This window comes from Vipera ursinii, assembly GCF_947247035.1.
Source record: "Vipera ursinii genome assembly, chromosome: 1".
In the NCBI taxonomy this organism is placed as follows: Eukaryota; Metazoa; Chordata; class Lepidosauria; order Squamata; family Viperidae; genus Vipera; species Vipera ursinii.
The window spans coordinates 8,864,452-8,885,798 of NC_139512.1; the positions used below are offsets into that span (position 1 = coordinate 8,864,452).

The 21,347-nt window shown below is 45.9% G+C and overlaps 1 protein-coding gene across 3 annotated transcripts in view; it reads right to left on the minus strand.

Annotated features, from left to right (window-relative positions):
* EFNA2 (ephrin A2) overlaps positions 1-21,347 on the minus strand; it is a gene marked incomplete at its 3' end in the record, with an annotated part of 291,821 nt that overhangs the window by 157,952 nt on the left and 112,522 nt on the right. Inside the window, exon 4 of one of the 3 annotated variants that reach the window (XR_014492764.1) lies at positions 21,076-21,194. The exons of the other annotated variants lie outside the window; for them this stretch is intronic. Of the gene's footprint in view, positions 1-21,075; positions 21,195-21,347 lie in introns of those variants that run through there. 3 annotated transcript variants of the gene reach the window in all.

Genomic DNA, 21,347 nt, shown 5'->3' on the forward strand with positions numbered 1-21,347 from the left:
CTGAGTCAACCTTGAGCAGGTCAGGATCGAACTCCTGGCAGCGGGCAGAATCAGCCTGCAATGCTGCATTCTAACCCCTGCGCCATCAAGGCTTTCCATCTTGCAACCTTACAATAAAGGCAGAGCTAGAACACCTGGGTGTGTACTTCTTGTCTGGACTACCTTGCAGGGGCCAACAGCCCTCACGACGTCTTTGCATTAGTTGCAGGAGGAGCTGAGATGCTTGTTTTGTGTGGAAAAGTGGTGTACTTCTTCCCTTAGGGACGAGGCAGGAAGTGGGCTGATAGATAAAGGGAGCATCACTGACACCAACATATTGTTTAAAATCACACTGTTACGTGTTGGAAATCCAACCACAGGGCTGGGAATGATGACCTGGTTCAGACATATTCTTAGGCCAGCTTAGGGTTGAAAAAATATCCAAGTGTTGCTCAACCATGGCCCCTTTAAAGACAGGTGGACTTCAACTCCCAGAATTCCCCAGCCAGCATGGCTGGCTTAGGAATTCTGGAAATTGAAGTCCGCCCATCTAAAGAAGCACTATTGTGTGGCTTTCCACCTCTCATTTTAGAGGCTGGGAAGGCAGACACACGAACAGAGCATTAGCTTTCCATGCAGTGTGACCCAATTTCAATTCCACTTTCTGATTTCTGCTTTATACGCTGCGTAACAGGGTTTTGTGATTTCCCCAATGTGGGTTTTAGCAATTGTATTATTATTTGATTTGTCTTTCCTTGTTCTTCCTGCCTCGTCTTTTCTGGCTGTTGTTTTAACCCTGATTATCTACACTCGGAAAATTGCTCAGAATCACCAGGGTGGTTGAGAAGGTCCGTAAGTGGAATAAAAAACCCCGAAATACATTTGTTCATCTTCAGATTTGGTCGGGAAAGAACGCGACCGGTCATAGATTATGCAAGGAGCTGTGTTTGGTTTAGATTAGAATCACAATTTAGTGACTAAACTACAATCGGCTGGATTTGCAGACCACACAAAGCTTTCGACCAGACTCTAAAAACTCGACTTACGGTTACAATTGACTACAGCCTGACATTTCTGTTGCTAAGCAAGATAGTTAAGTGAGTTTTGCCCCCAGTTTACCACTTGTTTTGCCACGATTGTTAAGCATATCACTGCAGTTGTTAAGTGAATCATTCGGATATTAAGCGAATCTGGCTTCCCACGTTGACTTTGCTTGTCAAACGCCAGCTGGGAAGGTTACAAATGCGCCCAGGACAGTGCAACTGCCATAAATATATGTCAGTTGCAAAGCACCCGAATTTTGAGCATATGACCACGGGGATGCTGCAACACTGAGTTCCATAAGAGGATTTTATAACCTGTAAAGATTTTTTTAAAAATTTTTATCCTAAAGGATGAAGGTGATGATACAGAATCTGGAGACTGCTTTACAGGCAGGACCATTATATAAAGCATCATGTAAAGCAGGGGTCTTCAAACTTGGTCCTTTTATGACTTGTGGACTTCAGCTCCTAGAATTCCTGAGCTGGGAGTTGAAGTCCACAAGTCATAAAAGGACCAAGTTTGAAGACCCCTGATGTAAAGCAATATTTCTCAACCTAGGCAAGTTTAAGACTTGTGGACTTCAACTCCCACAATTCCTCAGCTAGCTTTTTGCTTTGCTGGCTGGGGAATTCTGGGTGTTGAAGTCCACATATCTTAAACTTGCCAAGGTTAAGAAACGCTATGTAAAGGCAGATGGATGGATTGAGATGGATGGATGGATTGATGCATGGATAGATAGATAGATAGATAGATAGATAGATAGATAGATAGATAGATAGATAGATAGATAGAGATAGATAGAGCCCACAATATGAGTTTTAGTTTAAAAAAAGTATTGCATACGCTAAAAATTAAAAATATAGAAATAAAGAATGAATATTTTTTCTCCAAATATTACAAAACTGCAGCTATTACACTTGCAAGGATTAGGGGTAAAGAATCCACACACACATGTGTATGTATGTGTACATATCCAGCCAGGTCTGAAAAAACAGCACCATCAACTTATTTTTTATTCCTCTCATAATTTTTTTTTCTTTTTTTTTAAGTCTGAGGTTGCCTTAAATTGAAACAATTTTGATCTTTTCAAATAGTGAAGCCGCAGACTTTGGATAAAATCGTCTACATAAAATTGAGAATTTGGACCAAGTGTCCCCCCTTTGTTTGAATATTTGGATGTTCTTAAGTTATGAGTTGCAACTTGGTGGACAATTGGAATGGAGAACATCTTGCCAATCCAAATAAACTCAATGCCTTGGACCCATTCATATTTGCCAGTAAATGTTCAGGATCAAGGGATGCCATCTACAAGTTGTCCTCAACTTACAACCATTCATTTAGAGCAGGGGTGGGGAACCTTGCCTCTTTTATGACTTGTGGATTTCAATTCCCAGAATTCCTGAGCTGAGCCATGCTGGCTCAGGAATTCTGGGAGTTGAAGTCCACAAGTCATAAAAGAGCCAAGGTTCCCCACCCCTGCTTTAGAGACTCTTCAAAGTTATAGAAGCATTAAGAAAAACACCAGTCCTCACACTGACGACGGTGACGTAATCAAAATTCAGGCACTCAGCAACAAGCACATGTCGACAATGCTTGTTGGTTTTACACGATGGCCCTTTGTGATTTTACCAGCCAACCGCCGACAAGCAAAGTCCATGGGGGAAGCGGGATTCACTTAACAACCCGCATGATACAACTGCAGTGATTCACTTAATGTCCATGGCAAAAAAAGGTTCTAAAATCAGGCCCAACTACTCAATAACCACCTTGCTTAGCAATGGAAACTAATCCCAATTGTGGTCGTAAATCGAGGACAGCCTGTACTATCTAGTAATAATTATTTTACTGTATAGTCTGGGGAGGGGAGGGAGTAAGAAGCAACAATGGTCTCCTTTCAGTGCAATTCAGTGCAAGTATTAGTACCGCTTTATAAAACCCTAGAGCAGGGGTAGGCAAACTTGGCTCTTTTATGACTCGTGGACTTCAACTCCCAGAATTCCTGAGTCAGCACGGCTCAGCTTGGAAACCTTTCCCTTTCCCCTCAGCATGGCTGGCTCAGGAATTCTGGGAGTTGAAGTTCACGAGTCATAAAGCAGCCTAGGCCTAGACCAGGGGTAGGCAACCTTGGCTCTTTTATGACTCGTGGACTTCAACTCCCAGAATTCCTGAGCCACCATGGCTCAGCTTGAAAACCTCTCACTTTCCCGTCAGCATGGCTGGCTCAGGAATTCTGGGAGATGAAGTCCATCAGTCATAAAAGAGCCAAGGTTGCCTAGCCCTGCCCTAGAGAGACCACACCTGGAATACTGCAAACAATTTTACTCACCATACTACAAAAAACGATGTTGAGAGTTTGGAAAAAGTTCAGAGAAGAGCAACTAAGATGATCGAAGGCCCGGAGACTAAAACATACAAAGAACGGCTATGGGACTTGGGTTTGGTTGGTCTAAAGAAAATAAGAAATAGGTGAGACATGATAGCAGTATTTCAGTATTTGTGAGGGACTGCCACAAAGAAGAGGGGGTCACGTTATTCACCAAAACACCAGAGGGCAAGACAAGAAACAATGGTTGGAAACTGACCAAAGAGAGAAGCAACCTAGAATTAAGGAGAAACTTCCTGACAATGAGGACAATTAACCAGTGGAACAGCTTCCCACCAGCAATCATGGGTGCTCCACCACTGGAGGCTTTTAAGAAGAGACTGGACAGTCACTTGTCTGAAATGGTATAAGTTTTCCTGCTTGAGTAGGAAGAGGCTGGGCTGGATCTCCAAGATCCCTTCCAGCTCCATTCTATTTTTAATTCTCCCCCCAAAGTGAGGGATTTGTTGTACACATTTATTGTACGTGTGTTGTGAAAATCCCGGCCTCTACCACAATCTGATCCAATGGGTTGGCACAGACATTAGCGGAATTCTGCAGCGCAGCGAGTGCTGCCTTGGTTCAAAAGCCGAGGGTGTCTCTCTTTCTCACACACACACACAAACACACACACAGACCTGCGCGTTGTGCTCTCATTCCAGCCTGCGCTCAGCTCCCCAGCTCTCTGTCCGTACCCAGCATGCTTTCTGCTCGCCTGGTTGCTTTCCGATCACGTCCTGGACATTCCCTCGGGATGGCGCAGAAAATTAACAGCAGTTCAGATCTGGAGAACTTTATGACACGTGTATGATAGGCCTGAACCAGGGTGTAATTGAATGACGGATGAGCTTCCAAGAGCCACGTTTCCAGGGAGTAATGAAAAATAGAACTGATATTGACTGAAGGAGCTTTCGTCAGCCGGGTAGGGATGACCGAGTGGCTCGGTACGGGAAGCGCATCAACAGGCCAAGTAATAGCGCAGTTATTGTAACTCCCCCAAAATGTCATTTGGGCTTAAAACTAGGGAACACTTTGCTATTAACCAGGCTTAAGCAGAAAGGACACAGGAGAGGTGAGCTGAGTAATTTATTTTGTTCTTTCTCAGCCTGTTCTGCCAGTTAAGGAGTGCCCTACTTTCCTTCCCCAGGGCAGGATTTGCCAGTTCTTTTTCGAAAGAGGAAAAATTTGGAGGAGCTGCTGCCACCGCGGACATCGGGAAGCGAAAACAGAGGGATAGAGTCGTGCGGTTCTACGACATCCCAAGGATCATCTAGTCCAGCCCTCTGCAACACCAATGCAGCCATCCCCACAACCTCTGAAGGCAGACTCTTCCACAGACCTTACTAGTGGGAAGATTCTCCTTACATTTAAGCAAACCTCTAAGGCAGATGTGTCCAACTGTGGCAACTTTTAAGACCTGTGGACTTCAACTCCCAGAATTCCCCAGCCAGCTGAGCAAGTATTATTCCAAAATTCAACTCATAACCATGATTAGTATAGTTGTATCTACAATTATGACTTCCTGGTTTATTATTGGAGTAAATCAAATGCTTTTCGACCTGAGCAACTTTAAGATGGTGGACTTCAACTCCTAGGATTCCCCAGACATCATGGCTGGCTGGGGAATTCTGGGAGTTGGAGTCCACAAATCTTAAAAGCTGCCAAGGCTGGAGACCTCTGATCTAAGGTCAATGTTTCTCAACAACCTTGGCAAGTTTAAGATGTATACAGGTAGTCCTTGCTTAACAACTGGCTGCTTAGCCACCATTCACAGTTATGACGGAATTCCCAAAAAAAGAATGTACAACCTGGATTCAAACTTCAGACGTCTCCCTCCCCCACAGTCACATGACCGCATTTGGGGCACTTGGCAACTGGCCTGCATTTAGTTTGCAGCATCCTACAGTCATGTGACCACAAATTATGGTGTGTGTTTTTTGTTTTTTTTCCTGGAAACTAGCATTTAGTTTCCACCTATTGGTTAAAATGGGTTTACTTAATAACTGTAGCATTTGCTTAACAATCTGGGCGTTTGCTTTCGAATGACCACAAAAAAGTGGCGTAAAATTGGGATTTCTCAAGTGATGACCTGCTTAACGACCAGTATGACAAAACCATAAGGAATTCTGGGTGTTGTAGTCCCCACATTTTAAATTTGCCAAGGTTGAGAAGCACCATTTTAGGGTAGCTGAAAATAGGCCTGTTATTTCTCATTGTAGTTTCTAGTATCCCATCTAGAAGAGAGATGGCTTCTTGACCGTCTGTATCTTCCCTTAAAATACCTGTACCTGGCTATCTTGTCTCACCTCCATCTTCTCTCTTCTAGATGGGACACCCCAAGCTGAAAGGGCAGGTCCTTATGTATCACCGTCAGTCTGTCCTTTCTACAGTATTAATATCCTGGATATTAATGGCGTCCGGCTTTCAAATTGTGGTAGTAATAATAATAATAATAATAATAATAATAATAATAATAATAATAATAATAATAATAATAATAATAATAATAATAATAAGAAGAAGAAGAAGAAGAAGAAGAAGAAGAAGAAGAAGAAGAAGAAGAAGAAGAAGAAGAAGAAGTTGGAAAGGACCTTGGAGGTCATCTAGTACAACCCCCTGCTAAGGCAGGAAACCCTATACCATTTCAGACAAATGGCTGTCCAGTCTCTTCTTAAAAACTTCCAGTGTTGGAGCATTCACCACTTCTGGAGGCAGGTTGTTCCACTGGTTAGTTGTTCTAACTGTCAGGAAGTTTCTCCTTAGTTCTAGGTTGCTTCTCTCCTTGACTAGTTTCCATCCGTTGCTTCTTGTCCTGTTTTCAGGTGCTTTGGAGAATAATTTAATTAATTTAATTTAATAATTTGATTTCTATACCGGCCTTCTCCCGAAGGACTCAGGGCGGTGAACAGGGCAATACACAATAAAAATATTATACAAAAATTAAAAAGTCATTAAACATTATGCCCTTAAAATTAATACATATTACAATTAAAACTATTTATAAAAACCCAACCCCATCCCATCAGACCAGGCCAGCTTGTTCGAAAAAGAAAGTTTTGAGATCGCGCCGGAAGGAGCGAAGGTCGGGGGCCATCCGGAGCTCGACCGGTAAGCTGTTCCAAAGGTCTGGCGCGCCCACAGAGAACGCTGTCCCCCTGGGGGTCACCAATCGGCATTCTTTGATCGGTGGCACCCTGAGGAGGCCCTCTCTGTGGGAGCGCACTGGACGGAGGGAAGTTGACGCCGGCCGCAGGTGTTGCCGTAGGTAATCCGGACCCATGCCATGAAGGGCTTTGTAAGTCATCACTAACACCTTGAACCTCACCCGGAGAGCAACCGGTAGCCAATGCAGCTCGCGGAGCAAAGGTGTAATATGGGAGTATCGGGAAACTCCCAAGACAACTCGCGCGGCCGCATTCTGCACCAGCTGGAGTCTCCGGGTGGACCTCAAGGGCAGCCCCATGTAGAGAGCATTACAGTAGTCTAGACGAGAGGTCACGAGCGCATGAGTGACTGTGCGCAAGGCATCCCGGTCTAGATAGGGCCGCAACTGGCGCACCAGGCGAACCTGGGCAAAGGCCCCCCTAGTCACAGCTCCAATATGCTCTTCCAAAGAGAGCTGTGAATCTAGAAGGACCCCCAAGTTGCGGGCCCTATCTACGGGGGGTAATAACTCACCCCCCATGGCCAATGATGGGATAATCGGAATTTCCCGGGATGCCGGCACGAACAGCCACTCAGTCTTGTCAGGGTTGAGTCGAAGCCTGTTCCTCCCCATCCAGACACGGACCGCCTCCAGGCAACGGGACATCACGTCGAGGGCATCGCTGGGGTGGTTTGGGGTAGAAATAAAAAGTTGGGTATCATCAGCATATTGGTGATACCCAACTCCAAAACCACGAATGATCTCACCCAGCGGCTTCATATAGATGTTGAACAGGAGAGGCGAGAGAACCGATTCCTGAGGAACTCCACAAATGAGAGGTCTCAGGGTCGATCTCTGCCCCCCTGCCAACACCGACTGCGAACATCCCAGAAGGTAAGAGGAGAACCACTGGAGAACTGTGCCTCCCACTCCTAACCCTCTGAGACGCCGCAGCAGGATACCATGGTCGATGGTATCAAAAGCCGCTGAGAGGTCTAAAAGGACTAGGACAGAGGAGCAACCTCTGTCCCGAGCCCGCCAGAGATCATTCGCCAGCGCGACCAATGCCGTCTCCGTGCTGTACCCGGGCCTGAAACCCGATTGGTACGGGTCTAGGTAGTCAGCTTCATCCAAGAACAAAGGGAGCTGCTGCGCCACCACGCTCTCAACAACCTTCGCCAAAAAGCGAAGGTTGGAGACTGGACGATAGTTGTTTAAAATTGCTGGGTCCAAGGCAGGCTTCTTGAGGAGGGGTCTCACCACCGCCTCCTTCAAGGCGGAGGGAAAACTACCCTGACTCAAAGAGGCAGTAATCACTGCCTGGAGCCAGCCTCGTGTCCCATCCCGAGCTGCATAAGTCAGCCAGGATGGGCACGGGTCCAACAAACACGTGGTGGAGCTCAGCTTCCCCATGATCTTGTCCACTTCTTCAGGAGTCACAGGATCGAACTCTTCCCAGATTAAGTCGACAAGGCCGCCCGTATGCTCTTCGTCAGACTCTGCCCAGTCGGAGTCCAAACCGGTCCGGATCCGAGCGATTTTGTCCGACAGAAATCGGCTAAATTCCTCGGCTCGACCCTGCAAGGGTTCCTCCCTCACCTCCTGATTAAGAAGAGAGCAAGTTACCCTAAACAGGGCGGCCGGGCGATTATCTGCGGACGCGATGAGGGTGGCAAAGTGGTTAGACCTAGCCACCCTCAACGCTGCGAGATAAGTTCTCGTAAACGACCTTAGTCGTAACCGGTCGGATTCGGATCGGCTGGACCTCCAACAGCTCTCTAGGCCCCGTCTCCGACGCTTCATCTCACGGAGCTCCATGGAGAACCATGGGGCCCGTTGGGATCTGCGTCGGGTCAAGGGCCGCATGGGTACAACTTGGTCGAGTGCCTCCGTGGCTGCCCTTTCCCAGGCTTCCACTAATAGCTTGACTCCCTCTTCTTTGTGGCAGTCCCTGAGATATTGGAACACTGCTATCATGTTACCCCTCACCCTTCTCTTCATTAAACTACACATAGCCAATGCCAGCAACCGTTCCCTATATGTTTTAGCCTCCAGTCCCCCAATCATCTTTGTTGCTCTTCTCTGTACTCTTTCTAGAGTCTCGACATCTTTTTTACATCGTGGTGACCAAAACTGGATGCACTATTCCAGGTGTGGCCTTACCAAGGCATTGTAAAGTGGTATTAGTACTTCACGTGATCTTGGTTCTATCCCTCTGTTAATGCAGCCTAGCACTGTGTTGGCTTTTTTGGCAGCTGCAGCACACTGCTGGCTCATATTGAAGTGATTGTCTCCAAGATCTCTCTCACAGTTACTACTATCGATCAAGGTACCACCCATACTATACCTGTGCATTTGATTTTTCCTGCCTAAATGCAGAACCTTACTTTTTTCACAATTGAATTTCATTTTGTTAGATAGTGCCCAGTGTTCGAGTCTGTCCAGATCCTCCTGTATCTTAAGCCTATCTTCTGGAGTATTGGCTATTCCTGCCAGCTTGGTGTCATCTGCAAATTTGATGAGTTCCCCATCTATCCCCTCATCCAAATCGTTGATGAAGATGTTGAAGAGCACTGGGCCCAGAACAGAGCCCTGGGGCACCCCACTACACACTTCCTTCCATGTAGATGCGGTTCCATTGAGGACCACACGCTGAGTACGGCCGGTCAGCCAGCTACGAATCCATCTGGTATCAAGTAGTAGGTTGTGATCTACTTTATCAAATGCCTTACTGAAGTCCAAGTAAATTATATCTACAGCATTCCTCTGGTCCACTAGTGTTGGGGAAGGCTCTTGAGAGTCCCTCGGACTGCAAGGAGATCAAGGAGGTCAATCCTGAAAAGAAAGCAACCTTGCCTGTTTCTTGGAAAGACAGATACTGAAGATGGAAATCACACATTTTTGGCCGCCAAATGAGAAGAGAGGACTCCTTAGAAAAGGCTCTGATGTTGGGAAAGAGGGAAGGCGAAAGGAGTATAGGATGGCAGAGGACGAGAAGGTTAGACAGTGTCATTGACACAATGAACGTGAATTTGGGCCAACTCCAGACGACAGTAGAGGATAGGAGGGCCTGGCATGCTGTCGTCCATGGGATTACAAAGAGTCAGACATGAGTTAGTGACTGAACAACAAAAAATGTGGCATCTAGAGTTATTCACAACTCTGCTGTATGCTAGGTAGAGGCAAATAAGGACCAACTATCGCATTGCAATGGATTGTGGAAATGAACTTGGCTTTGAGACAGAAGGAAAAGCCATAGACCACAGGTATAACCACAACTTCTGTTGCTAAGCAAGACCATTGTTAAGGACTAGAAGACCTCCAGCTCTGTTATTCTATTATTTCTGTTTTCTTGCAGACTTTTCACTACCCAACTAGGTAATGCGCACTGATGACGTTACCTAGCTGGATGATGAAACGTCTGCAAGGAAACAACCAAGCCGGGAGAGCCTCAAGGATCCCACAGATCAACATTTCACTTTGACTGTGATCTGTTATTGCTCCTGAAGGACACCATGGCTTTGGAAGTCTTCCACTGTTCTGTTTTATCCTGTATACAAAATCCCATCCATTTGCAAAACTGCTCGGCTCTCTTTTGCCTCTTATCACTCATAGCACCATCTGAAGTTTGCTAAAGTGGTATTATCACGTGAAGCGTCAATAATATTTTATAATGCCTTGGTGAGGCCACACTTGGAATACGGCATCCAGTTTTGGTCTCCACGATGTAGAAAAGATGTTGAGACTCTAGAAAAGAGTGCAGAGAAGGGCAACAAATATGATCAGGGGACTGGAGGCTAAAACATATAAAGAACAGTTGCTGGAATTAGGTACTGTATGTGTAGTTTAATGAAGAGAAGGACGAGGGGGGACATGATAGCAGTCTTCCAATATCTCAGGGGCTGCCCCAAAGAAGAGGGAGTCAAGCTATTCTCCAAAGCGCCTGAAGGCAGGACAAGAAGCAACGGATGGAAACTAACCAAAGAGAGAAGCAACCTAGAACTAAGGAGAAACTTCCTGGCAGTTAGAACAATTAACCAGTGGAACAACCGGCCTCCAGAAGCTGTGAATGCTCCAACACTGGAAGTCTTTAAGAAGAGACTGGACAGCCGTTTGTCCGAAATGGTATAGGGTTTCCTGCCTGAGCAGGGGGTTGGACTAGAAGACCTCCAAGGTCCCTTCCAACTCTGTTATTCTGTTATAAAATATCACAAGTAGTCCTTGACTTACGACAGGTCATTTTATAACAGCGACAAATGGCGCTCAATGGCTCATAAAGCACCCCTGGGTGTTATAAATGATTGGGGCTCTGCATTCCCTCTCTCTCTCCCCCCAGTTACATGGCTGCATATCTTGTCTCTCTCTCTCTCTCTCTCTCTCTCTGTGTGTGTGTGTGTGTGTGTGAAAACTAGGACCCATCTTGGCATTCTGCAGATATGTGACTGAGACTTATTTTTGTTCCATTTTCTGGCAAAAAAATGCTCCTTCAAATGAATGGGTTTGCTTAACAACTATGGCACTCGGCTAACAACTGTACCAGTTGCTTAAGAAACCTGCAAAAAAGGCCAGAAAATTACTTCTGGTCACATGGTTGCCTTGACTACGACGACTGTGATGACTTACCATTAACGGTCCCGATTATGGTCGAAAGTTGTGGACTACCTATGCAACAAGTAATCTTAAGTAGAAGAGTACCGTAACTTTTACCGGTGGTTTATTGTCATAAAAGGACTTTTGCATCAGTGAAACCCGGCAGGAAAATAATTTTGCTATTGATACATCTCCCATTCGGCCACCGCTCTTTTTCTGTACTGTGTCTTCCCAGCTTTAATCAAACATCGCACAAAAGGATCCAGATGCAATTTTACGCATGATCACACTGGGGTTTGAGATACCCAATGGGCCGGGGGGGGGAGGGATGACAAAAAAGGGCATTGTGATGTAACTTCTGCCCTTTTTTACGTGCAATGTGACGTCCCGCACATACGCAAGCTCAGGTCACAAAGTTGCAATGCCCATTTTATTGTGCCGACGATGAGACTGCCTAATACTGCTGATGCCTCTACACAAAATAGCTATTTTATTATTTTAGATTTTATTTTATTTTACTTTTATTTTATTTGTTTTATTATTTTCACTGTTACTTGTTCAGTTAGGATTGGGAAAAACTCGAGAGGCCGGCAAACTGCTCCTCGTTGCATTTCTGAGAATCCGCTGCAGAAATCAACTTTTTTGAAGTTCTCCTGGAATTAGACACCCCAAATCCAGCGCAATCATAAGGTAGACTGGAACCAATGAAGGAACGAAACAGTGAATATCTTATCTCCCCATTTTCTTTGGAACCTCTGAACTCAACGTTGTGTATCCCAGCCCATAGAGAAGTCCTTGTTTACGAGCTCTCCAGAGTTACTTGAACGGACCCGAGTGAAAAGCTGGTTGCTGGACTCTTTCTGGCTTAATTTAAACAATAAGTAAAACTTCTGATCTGCTTACAGTCACAAAGCTGTTACAGCACGGGTGGCATCAGGCTTCATGCCATGCCAGAGGATAAATCTCAGCTTGCCTAATGCTGTTATTCAGGAGTAGCTTACAGCTTGGAGATGGCACAGAAAGATAAGCTGCACACGAGACAGAAGTCAAACGTATTGATATGCAGGTAGTCCTTGACTTATAACAGCTCATTTAGTGACCATTCAAAGTTACAATGGCGCCGTAAAAAGTGACCTTTCGCCGTTTTCCCCACTTGCCACTGTTGCGGCATCCCGATGGTCATGTGATCAAAATTTGGACACTTGGCAACCAACTCGTATTTATGACGTCCCGGGGTCATGTGATCCCCTTTTTTGAGACCTTCTGACAAGCAAAGTCAAAGCCAGGTTCATTTAACAACCGCGTTACTGACTTGACAACTGCAGTGATTCACTTAACAACTGTGGCAAGGGAAGTCGTAAAACGGGGCAAAACTCACTTAACAGCTGTCTCACTTAGCGACTGGAATTTTGGGCTCCGCTGTGGTCGTAAGTCGAGGACTGCCTGTACCCCTAGGCCGGTGTTCCCAAACTGCAGCCAAGTAAATACGCACAAATACGCTTTCCGCGCTTGCCTGCCTTTTCCTACAGCCCAAACAAGCCTTCTGTTTCCCCTCTTTGACCACGGTTAATGACTTGGTTAATTGATCTCCAGCAAGGCAGCGCTCCTGTTTCCCCAGCTGATCGATGTCAGAAATCTTTCAAGGACCGAGGGAGAGTCCCTCTCCTCCGCACACGCTGCCCCCCCACACACATAGCCTCCATCCCCCAAAATCTAATTCTTCACTCAACCTCGACCCTCTTCTCTTTGTCCCCAAATTGAAAAGGACCATTGATTGGGGCGAAGGAAGAAAAGAGGGCCATGGATCAATACAACCGGAAAACAATTAAAGTCAGGCCCAAGATTCCTGAAATAAGTTTAAGGGATCAGGGCTGAAAAGCAACAGAGCGAAGAAGTCTCTTGCTCGGGCACCCCACCCCCACCCACCCACCCCCGCACCCCAAGTGACAGTAAGTGACAAAAAAGAGAGGAGGGGATAGATTCTGAGTGGGGTAACTGGGGATCTCCTCTGTGTGTGTGTTTGTGTGTGTGTGTGTGTGTGTGTGTGTGTGTCTGTCTGTGTGTGTCTGTGGGAGGATATGCAAAAGTTGCCTTATGAATTTGCACCACGGTGGCTTCACTGCATAATTTCAAAGAAAATCCAAAAGATTTCCACACAAGCATTCCTCGACTTAGTTCGTTTCGTGACTCTTCAAAGTTACGACGGAGTTGAAAAAAAAGTGGCTTATGACCGCTTTTCACACTTACGACCGCTGCAGCATCCCTGGGGTCAAGTGAACAAAATTCGGATGCTGGGCAACTGGTTCATATTTATGATGGTTGCTGCGCCCCAGGGTCAGGTGATCGATCCCCTTTTTGCGACAAGCAAAGTCAATGGGGAAGCCAGATTCACTTCACAACCATGTTACGGACTTGACGACTGCAATGATTCACTTAACAACTGTGGCAAGAAAGGTTATAAAATGGGGCAAAACGCACCTAACAAATGTCTCGCTTAGCAACATAAATTTTGGGCTCAACTGGGCTCGTATGTCGAGGACTACCTGTAGCTTTCCATGCTTGAGAAAGGGAAGGCAGGTAGATACAGGCAGTCCTCGACTTACAACCATTTGTTTAGCAACCACTCAAAGCTATAGCGGCACTGAAAAAACAGACTTCCTCGCACTTGTGCCCACCGCAGCATCTCCACTATCATGTGATCAAAGTTTGGGCTCTGTAAGGTCATGTCATCACCACCTTCTTAGCTGGCTTCCAACAATGGGTGGAATCGGATTCGCTTAACCATGGGGGCGCAGTGGTTAGAATGTAGTATTGCAGGCTAATTCTGCCAACTGCCAGCAGTTCGATTCTCACCGGCTCAAGGTTGACTCAGTCTTCCATCCTTCCAAGGCCGGTAAAATGAGGACCCAGATTGTCTGGGGCAATAGGCTGACTCCGTAACCCACTCAGAGAGTGCTGTAAAGCAGAGGTCCCTAACCTTTTGGGCACCAGGGACTGGTTCTGTGGAAAGATTTTTCCTTGGACTGGAGGGGGCACGGTTTCTCATGCTGCCTGCATGCCACGGATGGGGCTTCTTTTGTTTCCGCGGACTGGTTTCTGGTATGCTGTGGACCGGTGCCTGTCCACGGACCGGGGGTTGGGGACCCCTGCTGTAAAGCATTATGAAGTGGTATATAAGTGCTATTGCAATTGCAATTGCAATTAGCAATCATATGATGTTGTGGGGGTCCTTGATGCTCTCTGAGCTTGTTTTCTCGCAGACGTTTCTCTAGTGTTGCCTATGGTCAATCTCGATTTGTGTAGTCATCCATAGGAAATCCACCCTGACTCTTCCTTGGAAGGAGAGAGAACTGAAGCTGAAGCTCAAATTCTTTGGCCACCAAATAATAAGAAGGAACTCGTTGGAAAAGGCCCTGATGTTGGGAAAGAGGGAAGGCAAAAGGAGAAATAGACGGCAGAGGAGGAGATGGTTAGATCAGGGCTTTTCAACCTTTTCACCCACTGTACCACTTTTAGGATATGGCAACATCCGAGTACCACCAGTCACCTAGCAAGGTGTCAAAAACTTGATGACCAAAAAAAAAAAAAAAGGAAAAAAGCGATAAAGTACAGGTAGTCCTCAAAAGTGCGTCTAGTCAAGGCCATGGTCTTCCCAGTTGCAATGTACGGCAGTGAAAGTTGGACCATAAAAAAGGCTGAGTGCCAAAGAATTGAGGCCTTTGAACTCTGGTGCTGGAGAAGACTCCTGCGACTGCAAGGCGGGAGGGGAGGGGAGGGGAGGGGAGGGGAGGAGAAGAGAAGAGAAGAGAAGAGAAGAGAAGCGAAGCGAAGCGAAGCGAAGCGAAGAGAAGAGAAGAGAAGAGAAGAGAAGAGAAGAGAAGAGAAGAGAAGAGAAGAGAAGAGACCTGGCAAGGCAGGGAAAGGGCGCTGAAACCAAAATCGGGAACTTCAGCCAGCACGGAATATTTTTGCGAGACCGGTTCTCCTCCTGGGAAAAGGCCTTGGCTGATGTCGTCTTCTGCACATTTAAAAATGTTCTGCCCCCTTTCTTGGCATGTGCTGAGGGAGGAGGGGAAGGCGCTGGCAAGCCCATTTGTTATCCCATTAATTAATGAGGTTTATAAGGCCTGAGACAAAGAAAGGCAGGGCGAGGGGACAGGGAGAAACCCAGCCTTGGCAGAACCTGGTCAACCAGGACCGGATATGCAAAGCTGGGCGAAGAGCTGAGAGGGGAGGAACTATTTATTTATCTTTAAACATTTTTATTTTGCGGCCTCCTCCTCCCCACACCGTGCCGGGGTTTTCTTGCCAGCCAGAACACGGGGCAGAGCCCTGAGGAGGTCAACAGTCAAGTGTGTCTTTCTTCTTCTCAACTCCTGTGGCCTCCTCAGCCTTCTATCGAGCAAAATCTGACCGAATTTGGCAAAAGTGCTCAAAGGTTTTCCCTTCTCTGGATATTAGGATCTTGACCTTCGCAAGCCAACCTAGAACTTGCCTCTTTTTTCCTCCAGTTTTTTAAACAGGTGCCTTATCACTGTTGACGGAAGAGCTGATCAGATTTTGACGTTTTTGACAAGGCCTGGACCTCCTTTGACAACCGGCATTCTCGTCCAAGTCTTTACCTTCCTCCTGATTTGAAAAAGACAACCAACCAAGGGTAGATCTCTCTTCCTGGGCAAAGCCTTGAGGGTTGCCAAGACAAAGACTGGGGGGTGAAGAAGGGGGGGCAAAGATGGGGAACCAGCGGGCCCTTGGGACGACAGACTGGAGGAAGTAGCTTAGGCCCGGGGTACTTGAGAGACCACCTGCTGCCATTGTCAACCTCCCATCGCCCGGTTCGCTCCCACAGAATCGGCCTCCTCAGGGTGCCGTCGGCCAGGCAATGCCAGCTGGCGACCCCCAGGGGGAGAGCCTTCTCTGTGGGTGCAACGACCCTCTGGAATGAACTGGCTCCGGAGCTGCGGACGGCCCCTGACCTTCGGTCCTTCCGCCGCGACCTGAAGACATGGTTGTTCCAACAAGCGGGCCTGGACTGATCATGGTTTTTTAAATTTGGTTTTTGTCGGCTTAAATTGCTCTTTATTTATTGTTTAATTCTTTTTTAATCTTTGTATTCTAAGTTTTTTTAATTTTTTATTGTTGTGAGCCGCCCTGAGTCCTTAGGGAGAAGGGTGGCATATAAATTAAATAAATAAATAAATAAATAAATAAATAAATAAATAAATAAATAATCAGATGAGTTGCAAGTATCATTTTACAAATTCAACTCTCGCCAATAAGACACAGTACTCTTCTGTCTACAGCAGACATGTCAAACACAAGGCCCGGGGGCCGGATCCGGCCCGCAAAATGGTTTCATGCGGCCCGCGAAGCCATCCTGGAAACAGTGAGGGAACGGCCCCCACTGCCTTGGCCCTGGCCCAGAGACCCTCCTCCTGCCAGAGACCCTCAGATCTGTCCCACTCCTGCCCAGGCCCCCATAGGCACCCTTGATGCGAACGATGTAAAGCTGGCCATGCCCACCCAGTAGGCCATACGCACTCTAGCCACGCCCACCCAGTAGGCCACGCCCACCCTGGCCATACCCACCCGGCCCCCTGAGGGCAACCGCAATGCTGATGCGGCCCTCAATGAAATTGAGTTTGACACCCCTGGTCTACAGCTATGACTTCATGGTTAACTGGAGTAAAACCAAATGCTTTTCGACCCAGGCAACTTTAAGATGGTGGACTTCAACTCCTAGAATTCCCCAGCCACCATGGCTAGCTGGGGAATTCTGGGAGTTGAAGTCCACCCTTTCTAAAAATTGCTAAACGTTTTACGTCAATCTAGCCACTCTGTCCATCATATCAAGGGCACTACATCAAAAACCTGATGCATTTTAATATAGGTAGTCCTCAATTTACTATCACAATAGAGCCCAAATTTGCCACTGCTAAGCCAGACAGCCGTTAAGTGAGTTTTGCCCCCATTTTATGACTTTCCTTGCCACGGTTGTTAAGTGAATCACTGCAGCTGTTAAGTTAGTAACACGGTTGTTAAGTGAACCTGGCTTCCCCATTAACTTTGCTTGTCAGAAGGTTGCAAAAGGCGATCACAGGACTGCTAAACAAATGGTTGTAAGTCGAGGACTACCTGTAATCTACCTTCCTTCCCTTTCTCACAGATAGAAAGCTACAGGTAGTCCTCAACGTACGACCACACTTGAGCCCAAAATTTATGTTGCTAAGTGAGACATTTGTTAAGTGCGTTTTGCCCCATTTTATGACCTTTCTTGCCACAGTTGTTAAGTAAATCACTGCAGTTGTCAAGTCAGTAACGCAGTTGTTAAGTGAATCTGGCTTCCCCATTGACTTTGCTTGTCAGACATTCGCAAAAGCTGATCACCTGACCCCGGGGCACAGCAACCGTCATAAATATGAGTCAGAGGCCAAGCGGCTGAATTTTGATCATGCGACCATGGGGATGCTGCAACGGTCGCAATTGTGAAAAACGGTCACAATTCACTTTTTTCCCCAGTGCCGTTGTAACTTCCAATAGTCACTACATGAATGGTTGTAAATCGAGGACTACCTGTATATATTTGTTGGAAAAGCTGCTACAAGACACCAACTGATTTTTGGTTACAGATCAACTCACCAGTCCTGGTGGTTCCTCTTCTAACTGGCGTAACTCCCTTTGAAGGCACTTCTTCTTTTTTTTAAAAAAAAATCGGGGTCCCACAACTATACTATTTTAAGAAATTAAACTTCAAATATGGGATGGGGAGGGAAACCAGCTCTTTAAGACATACATTCCTTCTCATCAGCCCCATCAAGAGCCAGGGATCATAAAGAGAATTCGCAAGGGACAGAGAAATAATGTGTATGTAGCTGTCTTTCAGAATTAGACTGAGGAAAAAAATCATCCTAAATATATATTTTATATATTTTATATATAATTCTACTATCTATCTATCTATCTATCTATCTATCTATCTATCTATCTATCTATCTATCTATCTATCTATCTCTATCTATCTATCTATCTATCTATCTATCTATCTATCTTTATTTATGTTCTTTCTACCTACTTATTATCTATCATTTATCTATCATCCGTCGGTCTATCTGACTGCCTGTCTATTTTTAAAATCCTCAGATAATGAACCCTTTAGTCTTCCTTTCCTTCACAGACCAGAAAGGTGATAAATGCAAGGATCGGCTGTAAAGTTACTTTTAAAACATGGTCGTAACTACAAATGATTGCGAAACGAGACAGTGGCTAAACGAGGACTACCTGCAATGCTGAGATTTTGGAATATCAATGGAAAAGCAGGGAGGGAAATTCAAGAGCACACAGACAAGAAGGAAAAAAAATACGGACGCAGGCTTGATCCCTTGGGCAAAACAACACAATCAATGCAACTGTAGTCTTAAAGCTTCAAAATAAAATGTAATGGAGTAAAATACACACACACACACACACACACACACACACACACACACACACACAGAGTATATCCTCTTGAAAGAAAACTAGAGGTGGAAAGGGTCAACGAGACCAATGTTTATCTACCTCAGCAACTTGAAGATGCATGGACTTCAATTCCCAGAATTCCCAAGCCAGCAATTCTGGGAGTTAAAGTTCACATATCTTAAACCATGCTGCCTTGGGAATTCTGGGAGTTGAAGTCCATGCATCTTCAAGTTGCTGAGGTTGACAAACAGTGAATTAGAAAAGGAAGCTGTGCTTGATGAGGAATCTTCCACCAATGGTTGTCCAGCCTCTGTCTGAATATACCAATAACTTTCTGCAGATAGGTAGTCCTCGACTTACAACCACAGTTGGGCTCACAGGTTCTGTTGCTAAGCCAGACAGCTCTTAAGTGAGTCACACCTGACTTTCCGACCTATTCTGTCACAACTGTTGAGTGAATCACTGCAGTCGTTAAGTGAGTCACACAATCATTAAGCGAATCTGGCTTCCTCCCATCGGCTCTGTCGGTTGAAAGCCAGCCAGGGAAGGTCACAACTAACGATCACATGACTCCAGGATGCGACACCCACTGTAAATACACGCCGGTTGCCAAGTGCCAAAATTTTTGACCATTTGACCCTGGGGATGCTGTGAAGGTCATAAACATGAGGAGGACCCACGGTAAGTCACTTTTTTCGTGTTGTAACTTTGAACGGACACTGATCGAATCGTTGTAAGTTGAGGGTTACCTGTAATCAGCTCAACAAATTTAACGCTGATACAGGTTCATCCTGAAGATGTTTCAAGATCACAAGGAAAGCTTCTAAATGAAGGGAAATTTCAACTGCAGCGATCCTATTTTGGAGTTCAGAGAAGAGAAACAAAGATGATTAAGGAACTGGAGGCTAAAACATACAAAGAACAGTTGCAGGAATTGGGTATGTGTAGTAGCCTAGTGTAAAGAAGGACCAGGGGTGACATGATAGCAGTGTTCCAATATTTGAGGGTCTGACACAAGAAAGAGGGGGTCAATTTATTTTCCAAAGCACCAAAAGGCAATAATAATAATAATAATAATAATAATAATAATAAGAAGAAGAAGAAGAAGAAGAAGAAGAAGAAGAAGAAGAAGAAGAAGAAGAAGAAGAAGAAGAAGAAGAAGAAGAAGAAGGGACCTTGGAGGTCATCTAGTCCAACCCCCAGCTCAGGCAGGAAACCGTATACCTTTTCAGACAAATGGCTGGCCAGTCTCTTCTTAAAAATTTCCAGTGTTGGAGTATTCCCCGCTTCTAGAGGCAGGCTGTTCCACTGGTTAATTGTTCCAACTGTCAGGAAGTTCCTCCTTCGTTCTAGGTTGCTTCTCTCCTTGATTAGTTTCCATCCGTTGCTTCTTGTCCTGCCTTCAGGCAAGACAAGAAACAATAGGGGGAAACTAATCAAGGAGAGAAGCAACCTGGAACGGAGGTGAAATTTCCTAACAGTGAAAACAATTAACCAGTGGAACGGCTTTGCCTTCAGACATCGTGGGTGCTCCATCACTGGAGGCTTTCAAGAAGAGACTGGACAACCATTTGTCTGAAATGGTAGGGTGTCTTGCTAGAGCAGGGGGCTGGACTAGAAGACCTCCAAGGTCCCTTCCAATTCTGATGATGTTCTTCTCTGTGTTCTGTGTTCCAATCTGCCCTTTTCCCAAAGCATCACCTCCTGTTCTTCTTCCCAATTGACGCCTCGGTTTTACCCTAAGGGGAATGGGGCTTCAACCCCAATCTCTCTTCCAATCTCCCTTGCTTTGGGATTTCTGGAACACCGTTCCGCGCGAACATGATATTCCCCGATTGTTTAGCCCTTCCGAAGTGTTCCGGGCCTCCAGGAATGGGGTGACTATCCAAGAAAACATTCCCCCCCCCAGACACACCCCTTGCCCTCCCTTCCCAGATTCCCCATGGAATATCACTGGCAAGGTTGATCTTCCGAGTTTGCTAACTTGCAAGCAAAAGGAGGCAGGGGGGGCCCCCCTATAATTTGGCTATTTAAAAAAATTATTTGGGGGTAGAGAAAGGAAGCAGCAGGGTGGGAGGGGGAAAAAAAAAAGCTAAACTGAGTTTTCAAAAGCCTGGAGGTTCCCAACGGACGCAGCTTTTTCTCCGGCTTCAAAAGCTGTTCCTCTCCTTTGTAAGGAGCCCGTTTGCTCCTTACAAAGTACCCAAGCACTTTCCGTCTCGGTGGAAAGACCTTTTTAATTGGTTCCAGGCAGAAGGTTAAAATGGGCCTTCCTCCCTCCCCCGCCAAAAAAACACTCCCCTCTATTCCCCACCCCATCCCCGTTCCTCCCGCACACTTTTCTTCAAGCAAAATAGGGGAGTTTAAACGGGAGAGAAAGAGAGAAAAAGAACAGCATCGCTCTGAAGCAGCTGCCAATCGCAGACAGCCCGAAGGATACATGCCAACGAAGTTGAGAAGAGGGAATTTGCAGGAGGGGGAAAAAAAAATATGTATACCCGGCTTTTGCAATAATTTAGCAGTCACAATTATCCATCGCTGTTTCTGCTCCGCCATTCCACTACACAAGTATGGGATTCATTATCGGCAGGTTTTAAATAAATAGATGGATGGATGCTAAAAACAAAACAAAAAAAGAGGTTTGGCTGGAAAAGGGAAGCGTGTTGAGCTGACATGACTCAATTATTTGACATTCCATTCAGTTTCACTCTTATTAACGCTACTTCAGCAGTCCTCAAACTTGGCCACTTTAAGACTTGTGGACTTCAA